General features: G+C 35.6%; 1 protein-coding gene and 1 long non-coding RNA gene across 3 annotated transcripts in view; one reads left to right on the forward strand and one right to left on the reverse strand.

Moving 5' to 3' along the window:
* The window catches only part of LOC136847386 (uncharacterized), a 508,750-nt gene that overhangs the window by 291,137 nt on the left and 207,613 nt on the right, over window positions 1-10,000 (reverse strand). Inside the window, exon 1 of one of the 2 annotated variants that reach the window (XM_067119021.1) lies at window positions 2,853-3,564. The exons of the other annotated variant lie outside the window; for it this stretch is intronic. The gene's annotated coding sequence lies outside the window, so the exon portion shown is untranslated. Of the gene's footprint in view, window positions 1-2,852; window positions 3,565-10,000 lie in introns of those variants that run through there. 2 annotated transcript variants of the gene reach the window in all.
* LOC136847387 (uncharacterized) overlaps window positions 1-10,000 on the forward strand; it is a 482,601-nt gene that overhangs the window by 290,132 nt on the left and 182,469 nt on the right. The window lies entirely within an intron of this gene.

Raw genomic sequence — 10,000 nt, forward strand, 5'->3', positions numbered from 1 at the left:
ACGGTGAGAGAAAGAGTGACTGGGAGTGTTTTGTGGTGTTTTATGTTATGAGAGAAACGTTTCATCATTGTCACCATTTTGATTGATGTTTCAGTGGAATTCATGAACCATTAAAAAAAAAAAAAGTTGATGCTCTCTCTGTGTGTGTCTCTTTCTCTCTCATGTCAATATTGGGTGTAAAACATTGTAAGTACAATGGCTGAACCCATTTTAATTGGTCTTTGCAGAAACGAGAAATGAAGTTTAAACTTTAAACCTTTTTTATTTTTTTTTTTTAACCCTTTCTTTTTATTCGTGAGATAAACAATATCAAAGTGAGGTCGGCTATTCACTTTGAATGATGGATCGTGTTTTGCAACCCTCATTTTCTATTGAACTCTGCGGCGAATAAAAGTGTTCACATAGGCTGATGCACGTGTTTATACTTCAAAGGGGACCCGGCGCCCAGGTAGGCTCTCTGTTTTGTTTTGCCCGTAACCTGGGAACGAGCCCGCGACGATTTTCGATGGCTCTCTCTCTCTCTCTCTCTCTCTCTCTCTCTCTCTCTCTCTCTCTCTCTCTCTCTCTCTCTCTCTCTCTCTCTCTCTCTTGTTTCTTTTGAATTCGGACATTTTTCACATGGAATTGGATGCTTTTCCAAAAAAATTTAGTGCATGTGGATTTCCCGTGCTTTGTTTGAGCGTAACCTTAGAACGGGCCCCTAATGATTTTTTATCTTTTTTGGTGTTTTTTTAGGGGAGTTGTGGTTTTACTGGATTCAGGTTTTTTCACACAGAAAAAGATACGGTGTTTGAAAAAAATTTTGATTAATGGTTATTTTTTTTGGTGGAGGTGTGGTTTTATGGCAATCAGGTGTTTTTTTTTTTAATACCAAAAAGATTATCTGTTTGCAAAAAAAAAAATTATGAACTGTATTTGTCTTTTTTTAGGGGGAGGCGTGGCTTTAGGGGAATCAGGTTTTTTTTTTTCACTACGAAAAAGATCCCCTGTTTGAAAACAAATTTTAATTAATGGTTTTTGGACTTTTTTTTTTTTGGTGGTGGTGTGGTTTTAGGGGAATCAGGTTTTTTTTCACCACCAAAAAGATGCCCTGTTTGAAAAAAAAATTTTTTTAATTGTTTTTGGTCTTTTTTAGAGGGAGAAGTGGTTTTTGGGAGATTTAGTTTTTTTTTTTTTTTTACATAGAAAAAGATGCCCTGTTTAAAAACTATTTAAAAATGCCCTGTGTGAAAACAAATTTTGATTAACGGGTTTTGGTCTTTTTTTGCGGGGGTAGGTGTGGTTATAGGGGAAATCAGGCGTTATTTTCACACATGTAAATAAAAGCCGTGTTTAGAAATAAATTTGGGGTATATAGGACCTGTTTCTCTCATGAAAACAAATTTTAATTAATGTTTTTGGTCTTATTTTTGGGGGGAGGTTAGGGGAAATCAGGTGTTATTTTCACACATTTAAATAAAAGCCCTCTTTATAAATAAATTTAGGGTATACAGGACCTCCTGTTTCTCTCGCGAAAACAAATTTTGATTAACTGGTTTTCGGTCTTTTTTTGGAGGGGGTTGGTTAGGGAAAACCAGGAGTTATTTTCACACATTTAAATAAAAGCCCTCTTTATGAATAAATTCTGGGTATACAGGACCTTCTGTTTCTCTCACGAAAACAAATTTTGATTAATGGTTTTTGGTCTTATTTTGGGGGGGCGGGTTAGGGGAAACCAGGTGTTATTTTCACACATGTAAATAAAAGCCCCGTTTAAATAAATAAATAAATTCTGGGTATATAGGACTTCCTGTTTCTGTCGTTCATTTTCCCTGCAACGTCACCGGGCCGCCTCAATGAACCGGCGATCTCGATGTGTCTGACGCGGCGATGACACCTGTTAATATTTCGGAGCTTCTCTTTTCTTTCTCTCCTTTTCCGTGCGTCTTTGCTTATCACCCTTTTCACAACTTTCCTTTTTTAATTTTCTTTTTTTTTTTTACTTTCATTACAGGCAACTCTCACTTTCGACATTTTTCTTTATTTCTCATTAGATTTTTCGCAAACACAAATATATTTCGAATGGTTCAGTTTTCGGATTTGTGTTTTCATTCTTGTGAATTTTGATGATAATTTTTTTTTCCAGTGCAATCACTTATGTTCTTAGCAATCACAACACAATAAACTCATGCAAATAATGAAACTTATGTTTCGCGGGATAACGGCAGCAGGAAGAGAATGCGGAAACGAGAGAGAGAGAGAGAGAGAGAGAGAGAGAGAGAGAGAGAGAGAGAGAGAGAGAGAACACAAATCTTACCGAGAATTTAATGAAAATTCAAGAGGGAACAAAAAAAATTAGTACAGGGGGGAAATTACATATAAAGCTTAAATAGATTATTGGATAGTTTAATTAAGCACAACAAAATAATGAGAAGTAAAACTTTGTTATCGAATAGCAAAAATATCTATTAAAAATGCTCAACAAAAAATATCCGTATTAAAAAGCTTTAACAAAAAGATTTCAGTAAGTTCCGTAACACCTGTTAGCACTAAAAAAAACAAATTGACAGGGGGGGATTATTGGCAAAAGATGGAATATGATTAAAAAGAAATTAAAAATTAATGAGAATTCCGATGAGAGAAACGTAATCACTCGACATTCTAGGGGACCGTTCAAAGTGATCGGGATCATGAATATTTTAAAGTTTTTTGTATCGGGATTCACAGGGAAAAGGGGAATTTAATGGAATATTTGATAACGGGGAGAGAGAGAGAGGAAGATAGATAGATAGAGGGAGTGAGAAGATGGATGAATAGATTGAGAGAGAGAGAGAGAGAGAGAACTGGAAGAACAGGAGCTCTGGCGGACCCACGTGCAGACCGGCCGACGGCGAGGGTGAGTATGAGCTTGTGCAAGTCAGGAGAGCTCCCCATCAGAAGGGGAGGAGGAGGAGGAGGAGGAAGGGGAGGAGGATGTCCTCCTCAACCACCTCCTCTCATCCTCCACATGCTCCTCCCCTCGTGTTCATGCCTCCCCCGCTTCCTCCTGTTCTTCTTCTTCTTCTTCTTCTTCTTCTTCTCCTCCTTCTTCTTCCTCTTCTTCTTCAGATTTTATACCGCTCTCCATTGTGATCACTTTCTTTTGCCTTTCTCTTTTTTCTCTTTCCATTCCTTTGAAACTGCATGTGAATTCATATCCCAGCTCCTCTCCTGCATTGTAATTTTTTTCTGCTATCTCTTAATTAGAATCTCTATTTTTTTTTTTTTTGCTTGTGGACGTTTTATGTTTTTCTGAAAGGTATATTTATATTATTTGCTGACTGTTGCTCGCAACGAAAAATCTTCTTTTGGAATTCAAATTAGAAAACCTTATAAATGCATCATGTTATTTCTGAGGACACACAGATAGTGTGTTTTCACTGTCCTCCAATGGACATTCATGGACAAAACAAGTCCTACCTCCTGCCTTCCCTCCCCCCTCCCCAACCCCCACCCACATGGGGTGGAAAAACTTACTGGGTCTTACCTTGACTTAAGGAGTTGCAGGATGCAGTGGCTGTGGTTTCTTGCATTGCAGGAAAGGTGCAAATTCTCTAAATTTTTCGGTTATTAAGATTATGAATTTTAATTGTCGGATTTACATGTATGCCAATATAAAATTGCCTCGTTATTTGCACTATGTATATATATATATATATATATATATATATATATATATATATATATATATATATGTGTGTGTGTGTGTGTGTGTGTGTAGAGAGAGAGAGAGAGAGAGAGAGACGAAGTGATAACTACATTTGCATAGAGTGGTAAATATTTCTTTCTTATAAATATATTTTTTTGGCTCGAAAAATTATAACAAATTTTGTCAGTAATCTTTATATATATATATATATATATATATATATATATATATATATATATATATATATATATATATATATATATATATATATGTATACATATATATATATATATTATATATATATATATATATATATATATATATATATATATATATATATATAAATTTCATACTCTCACCATCTGCACTGACTTCTGTCTCTGTATTGTTAAAAATTTTTTTATAATTCGGTTCCCCGAAGCCATCCCAGTTTGTTCAATGGATTTCGTAGTATGATTAGCGTCATCATCCTAACATTTAAACCCAATAATAATAATAATAATAATAGTAACAGGCTTTGATCTTCAAGTGTGGTATGACACCATCTTCATTTTAATCGGATTCATACTAGATGTTGATGATGTTACTAAAATAATAATAATAATTGTAATAATAATTAATTATAATTAACTGATTTACGAAGACGGTACAAAAGTATTGAATATCTGTTTTGATTCTGAATAGATTCATGAAACGTAGAACATATCCATCAGCATTTAAATGATAAAGTTTCATTATAAAAATTTAATGAAAAAGTATTGCTTACAGAATTTTGCAAGAAAAAAAATTATGCTTTGATATAACACAAAAATTAGTGTGATTTTGCCAATCAGAAACTCTTAATTGCATTATACTTACACAGTAGTTTTATAAACACGTGCATGTTATGTATGCTTTTTATTGTTATACCTTTATTACTTTTAAAGTTCGTTACGCTCAATGTTGTTTACTGTTATTGCATACAAGAGTCCAATTATCCATTGATTGCAACAGCAAAGGCAATAGTCTGTTTGATAAGTACAGTTTAACAAGGATTCGCCTTAGGCTTAACAACAGGGATGGACTGTTTGCCATGAGAACCAGTCTTTGGTAATATGTGTGTGTGCTCATGTGTGTACACATATGCATAATTCTACGTAATAGTTGCACACGTGTGTACATATACGAAAATAATTTTTTTTTTACTGAATGCGAGTTTGTTTCTAACATCTCAAATGTGCTTGCATGCATGAATGTACAGTGTATATGCAATTATGCCGTATATTGTCTTAGCAAAACAAAGGTATACGTAAAGTAAAATTTCGAGTTTCAGGACGTTAAAAAGAAATTGGCCTCGATAGGTGGAATCTACGAGGTTTAGAGGGCTTAATATAAAAATCGCACTTTTTGTGCAACGCCCAAATCAGATGCTGTAGACATGATGAAATTCCGACAAGAATTTTTCATGGAATGACAAGTATTTCCTAAAGATAAATATACATATAGTAATTAATAATAATAATAATAATAATAAATATAATAATAATAATACTGTGGAAATTGTGTCATCAGTTATAATAAATATGATAATGAAAGACCATCTTGATAATAATAATAGTCTTAGTAATAATTTAAACAATAACTTTTTTAGGAGGAAAATATAACTTACAAAAAATTATCACTAGAATTCTCAACACCAAGCATTGTCGATGTCAGTATTTCTACATGTGGGAAAGCAGTTGGAAACGTATAGACCATATATTTCCATATTTTTCTCACGACGAAAACAATGAGAGCGAACGCGAAGGTCGTGCTGTCAACAGCCCTTTCTGTACCGAAGGAGCAGAAACAAAGAAACAAGGAATTTTGATTGATGAAGTCCCTCCATTCACTGACTAGGGCTTATCCAATACTTTTTTTTTTTTTTTTTTTTTTTTTTTTTTTTTGCATCCATCGGGCCAAGTCAAACACTTCTTCTCAAGGGGGTGTTGGTGGAAGGGGGAGTGGGAGGTGAAGGGGGGGAGTGGGATTGAAGGTGATCTTCCCTCCCTTGTCTGTCTCACCTCCGTCTGTGTCTCACGCCCTCCATTCTATGTTTGTTCCATTTGCCTTCCTCCCTTACCCCTTCCTCCCCCTTCCCCTCCCCATCCCCCCTCGGGGCGTCTTGGTTCATTATGCCTGCTTTTGGTGGATTTGTAGGTTAGGGAAGAGCGCTGGAGACATTATCTTAGCATTAGAATACTGATGGCAGCATTATGATGATGTTTTATAGGGTTTGAAGGGATGCTAACCCCCCCCACCCCTCACTCCTCACCCCTGGGGTAACCTGCCCCTCCCGAGGACGTGAAATTCCCTGGGGTGGGGAGATGGATGGAGGGTGGAGGGTATGTTCTCCGAGGGCATGAAATTTATGGTGGGGCAGAGACGAAGCTCTGGGATCCCAGAGAACATCTTATGTATTTTTTGATGGTTAAAGTTGCAGAGATTTGGTTATGAAAATGGAATTAATGTTGGTGTCGTAGGTTTATGAGCTGAAAATGTTAATTATAATTATGCTAAAGATGCATTTTTATAGACTACATTCACTTGCGAAAATTGTCTGAAGTTTTCTTGAATGAATTGACTTTAATGATTTTGCTGCAACATTCCTCTTCTAACGCTTTATCCTTCTTGTCAACTTCTTGGGATAATATTGCACTTCCAGATCCGGGTTCGAATCCTAGCGTGTATGGGCCGTTTCTTCATTTCATTCCCAAATTTCGAATTCAGAGATTGTTTCTCATTGTGTATGTGTTTATGAATCCATGTGCACTAGTAGATACTCTCATAAGTAGATACTCTCATAAGTAGACACTTTCATACGCACGTAGAAACTTTCAGTAAGTTTTGTCATTTATACTTAAGAACTGTATGTACCACATAAGAGCCCCCCTTTTTTTTTACATGAAATGCTGCCCTATATTTTAAGAATATGATTCATTCCTATTCATATCTTTTGCATGTGGAATGCTTCTTTCCCTGTTACTTTCATGTTGCATAATGTATGCACAGATATTGCAGACGACGCACTTTGTGTATTGCTGCGCTTTTTCTGTGCTCCGCTGTTATGCTTTTATCAGCATTTCTGTTCCTTTGTGTTCGGGATGATGTATTTTCTTATTATGCATATCTTTTTCCTTTTTATTTTCCTCGGGACACCAGACAAATTACGTAGCTTCTGTTCCTGTCCTGTTTTGAGATTGGAGTTCCTTTTTATTTTCGTTGTTTCCGTGAGAGTAGATCTATCTTTTATCGGCATTTTTTTTTTATTGTTTTCATTCATGTGTTGTGTCTTGTTATACTGCTTTATATGCTCATTTGTTTATACGTCAGGTATCTTTATTCTTTTCACTCTTATGATTATTCACATTCCTGAAAAGTAAAGTTATAAACCTGTGTAATTACTGTTAATGTAATTTCTAAATAAATTTGTTTCCTTAAGAAAACAACTAAAAAATGATCCGAAGAATCTTCGGCGCAATCGAATTTTCTGTACAGCGTATAATGCTGTATGAAACTCTCAGCCGCGGACCATGAAACTTTCAGCCACGGCCCGGTGGTGGCCTGTGTTGTTGGAACCTATAGCGGTGCCAGACGCACGATCATGGCTAACTTTAACCTTAAATAAAAACTACTGAGGCTAGTGTAGTGAATTTCCCTCAATTTCTTTTTTTTTTATTATAATTCTTTCTTTTAAATCTGTACATTTCATAAATTTGTATTTTCTTCCTCTTACTTTTCATCTCTCCCTGTCACCTCACCCATTTTCATTCTATCCGAATGTAAATCTTTGGAAGTATTCCTTCTGTTCTTTTCATTTTTCATTTTTCATTTTTCATTTTTAGCTTTTTGAAATGTGAAAATTCGAATTTTCATTTTTTCCTACTTTTTATGTTTTTTCATCCAGCTTTTATAATATTCCTTATGTTTTTCAATATTATCCTTTTTACTTTAACTCTCATCTTTTCTATCTAAACATTTTGAAGAATTGTCGCTTTTACATTACTCTTACGGGCTGCTCTAGAAGCAAGAGCCCGTGCTGGCACAAGGCCAGCTAAATCTAAAACAACAATACATTACTCCATTTTTAAGCATTTCCTTAACAATCTTAGTTTTTGCCTCTCTTTCTTAATCCATGTTCAGCATTCCTTCCTTCCATCCTCAAGTCTCCTCTCTTCATTCCTAATCAATCTTGACATCACCTTTCTCATCCTTTCTCCAATCATTGCTGTCGTCCGCCGTAATCCTCCTCTTCCCTCTTAATTTCGCGCGAGGTAAGAAAGAGGCGAGGAGTGACATCGCGGTAGGATATTACCTGGATATGATTGCTCAGAGCGGGGTCGGAGGGGGAAGAGAAGGGTGATCACTGAATGGATGTGAAGGGTCGGACGCCGTTGGTGAGATGGAGAGATTAGTGCATGATGGAGAGAGGAAGTGAAGGTGATTGATGGAGAGAGAGAGAGAGAGAGAGAGAGAGAACAGGATGAGGAAAGGGCGGGACAGATGGAAAGAGATGGAGCGAGTGGAATGGATGGAGGAGTGGGTGGGACATGATGGAGAGGGACACTTTGTAAGATGGATGGGAAAGGCTCGAAGTATGAAGGTTGAGAGAGAGAGAGAGAGAGAGAGAGAGAGAGAGAGAGAGAGAGAGAGAGAGAGAGAGAGAGAAGAAACCTAGAACTGCGACAATTCTTTAGAAGAAAAAATATTAAGGTGCAGATAAGATGGAAAAAGAGGCGTAAGGCTAAAAATTAAAACTTCTAGTGAGTATTGTAGAAAGAGGTTATTCAGTTAAAGCCGATTGAGAATTTGGTAGAGCAAAAGAGTCCTGTAATCAAGGATTCACTATAGATTAATGAGAAGGAGGTAGAAGGATGAAAATAATGGAATAAGATTAAATAGAGTGGGATCAATGGAGTAGTTCAGGATGGTTACTGTTCCAAACCTTGGGCTGTGCGCTAACCTATATTCCATTACATTGAGGTTACTCAGAATATCACTGTTTTCCCATGCTTATTGAGTCTTTGTTTTTATCAAATGTTAATTGATTACTTACTTACTTTTTAGAATTTAACTATTAATGAACCTCTGCTAATTATACATGTTTTATTTTCAGTTTTTTCTTCTCTGCCTCATTTCAAATAAAAACTTGCTATGAAGGTTCTTGGCCTTTTTGAAAATTTGATAGTGATTTATATACGTTAGAAATAAGGATAATGAAAGTGGAAAGATGGGCGGAATGGTAAATGTTTAAAGGAAACTCGGGGGGACTACGGAGTGGGGCAGAGGTGCCTTCGTGTGAAGTGCGGCCATTAAGGTGTGAATGTGGTGGCGACCAATACATTGTTTTGGTGTGGAACCATACCATTTTGCAGACAATTGCTGAATGTTATGTATATATTTGTGTATATATATATGTTATATATATATATAATACCATATTATGCATGTATAACTATATGTATATATAACTATATTCCATTTATCACAAACAAAATATTTTTGTCATTTATATATAATTTATATTATATATATATGTGTATATAATTGTATATATAAATTATATATATATATATATATATATATATATATATATATATATATATATATATATATATATATATATATATATATAATTAATATACATATAATTAACTTAAAATATTTTGTCTGATGTTTAAGTGGAATATAGTTCTGGAATTATGATATGGAGAATTAAAGGCTTTATAAGTAAAAAAAAGTTTCTCTGCAGATTTAGACTTCATTTTATTCAGTGCACTAATATTAATTATCTCGTATTTGCAATTGAAAATTTAGTTAGACTTGCCTGGTTAAAAGAACCGTTGATTTTAAGTAATTTATGGATATCTGAGCATTGGTTGCAGGCATGTGCGCTGGGTTGATGAACCATATTCCCACAGAGTACCTGCCGAGGGTACTATGGACCCACAGACCCTTGGACTGAGACTTACTTTTGAATTGCCTTATACTGTAAGCTGTTCTCTCTCTCTCTCTCTCTCTCTCTCTCTCTCTCTCTCTCTCTCTCTCTCTCGCGCACATTGTTGAATCATGTTACATTTTGTCAGACATCTTAGTCACCCATATACTAAAAGCCCCGTCTTTTCTCTCTCTCTCTCTCTCTCTCTCTCTCTCTCTCTCTCTCTCTCTCTCTCTCTCTCTCATACACACACACACACAGTTGAATCATGACATATTTTATCAGACATCTAAGTCATCCCTATACTATAAGCCTCTCTCTCTCTCTCTCTCTCTCTCTCTCTCTCTCTCTCTCTCTCTCTCTCTCTCTCTTTTGTC

The sequence above is a fragment of the Macrobrachium rosenbergii genome, chromosome 16, assembly GCF_040412425.1.
Source record: "Macrobrachium rosenbergii isolate ZJJX-2024 chromosome 16, ASM4041242v1, whole genome shotgun sequence".
NCBI classification, from domain to species: domain Eukaryota; kingdom Metazoa; phylum Arthropoda; class Malacostraca; order Decapoda; family Palaemonidae; genus Macrobrachium; species Macrobrachium rosenbergii.